This window comes from Lipotes vexillifer, unplaced genomic scaffold (genome assembly GCF_000442215.2).
Source record: "Lipotes vexillifer unplaced genomic scaffold, Lipotes_vexillifer_v1.1 scaffold1798, whole genome shotgun sequence".
Lineage (NCBI taxonomy): Eukaryota > Metazoa > Chordata > Mammalia > Artiodactyla > Lipotidae > Lipotes > Lipotes vexillifer.
In genome coordinates, this window is record NW_006789032.1 from 2,387,205 (window position 1) to 2,389,234 (window position 2,030).

Consider the following 2,030-nt stretch of genomic DNA (forward strand, 5'->3'; position numbering starts at 1 on the left):
CAGAGCAGCTCCCGCTTATCTGTGAGTTGACGGAGGGGACTCAGAAACACCACAGTGTCAGCATTTTCTGGCTCATTCATGACTTCATTTGACAACACTGGTTGCACACCCACGGCCCCACAAGGCAGGCATGACACTGGGTGATAGGTGTGCAGTCAGACTTGCTCAGCGTCTGGTCCGTGCATCTAGCGACACCTTCCACCCTGGCAAGACTGTTACCTGTCTTCACAGAGGAGGGTAAAGAGGCTATTTTCAACATACTTGTAAAGACAAGATAGCGGTACTTCTGGCCACAGTCATTACATTGTGGCGATTTCTTAGATGCCGATTCCAGACCCCTGCATGCATTTGGTCTCTCCTTAACCTTCCCTCCCTCTGTGTGACTTGATACACAAATGAGTCATTCGTTCTATAATGCATTGCCTGTTACTCTGCTTTGGGTAGGGTGCTGGAAGCTGGGGAAACCTCATGTGGCAGACACTGATGCTTGTCTCCTCGGTACCCATTCCTCCCTTCTTCCTTCCTAAGGCCCCCAACTCAGCTCCAAGTAGCAATTTACTCATCTACCAGGTGATGGATCATTACAGGTCTAAGTCAGACTGTGCAATTCTCTGCTTCCCAGCCTCCCCACCTCTTTCCACTAGGAGTGGAATGTGACCTAGTCCTTGCCAGTGAGAACTTCAGCAAGGGTTCTGAGAAAGTGTTTGCTTTTCTGATACAGGGAAGAGGTGCAGATGGTGCTACTACTCCCTCCTTTTTCTAGCTTGCTGTGAACTCAAATGCAATGCCTGGAGCCACAGCAGCCAGTTTACAATGGTGAGGCAATACACTGACAAACTAAAGATGGTAGAATGATAAGAATAAAGATTAGGCGTGAGATGGTGCCACTGACCTGATCAGCCCTTGACTACCTATCTCTTCACGGTTATGTGAGAAAAATTAAACCCCATTCATTTAAGATTCTGTTAATTGGGTTTTATCCTGTTGGCCCAGGACATTCTAAATGTTAAACCAGAGTGACGGGGCTGCTGCCCTCATGAACCTTACAGTTTAAGTAAGAAAGATGATTGACCAGATAATATAAATTCTCCAGTGAGAAAGCAAAGTGTGGTCCAGGGCACAAGACGGTCATACACTCACTGGGATATGGGAGAGGGAAGGCTTTTCTGAGGCAGTCTCAGTAAATGAAGTCATCAGAAACAAAGCACCTCTTTCTGTATTATCTGAACTCATGGGGCAATGTCCAGACCCCACTTCCCCTGCCCTGGCAGACAACATTTTCACACACGTCACCCTCCTCTCCAGGAGCAAGGACAGATACGACCCATCCGTGCTGGTTTCCCATAAAGCCGCCCCTCAATCTCCCATCCTTGTGGGGTTTTACCTTGAAGCTGGTATGGGTTTTCGCAGAACTCTGCCCGCCATGAGAGAGAGATGCAGGTCAGTGCATCAGCTGCAGCCTCGGGCCGGGCTGACCGTTAATTATTAACAAAGCCGAGAAAAAGACACCAGCTTAGCCACTACCCAATGCTAAACTATGGTGTAGAGAACGCTCCGTTGTCACGTAAGGAAAAGGGCTCAACCATCCTATTTTAGATATTACCATGCACCAGTGATCATGGCCATCAGTGAATGATCCTGGAAACAAACCATGGTGTAAGAGTGTGTGCAGTTACATTCGAGTGCTCGCCAGAAGGAGCACAGACAGGAAACACAACGTGGAGGGGATCTAGGAACTACAGATCAGCTAAACAAACACTCCAGACACCATACGTAGCGGTTCTGCCTGCCATTCAAAAGGATCCCAATACCATAGTATCTGCTACCCTACTGGGGAAAACTGTTTTAAGCCTAATCAGCGTGAAATTTTTTGAATGCAAATGCTTTTTCATTTAGACATAAAACAAAATGCCACAACATTTCTTCCATCCATTTATCATAAACAAGTTAATTACTGTGTAACAAATCTCTCCTTCTGGAGTCTGGATGTTTGAGGCTGCCGGTGAGCTTACTCCAGCAAAGAGAAGGAA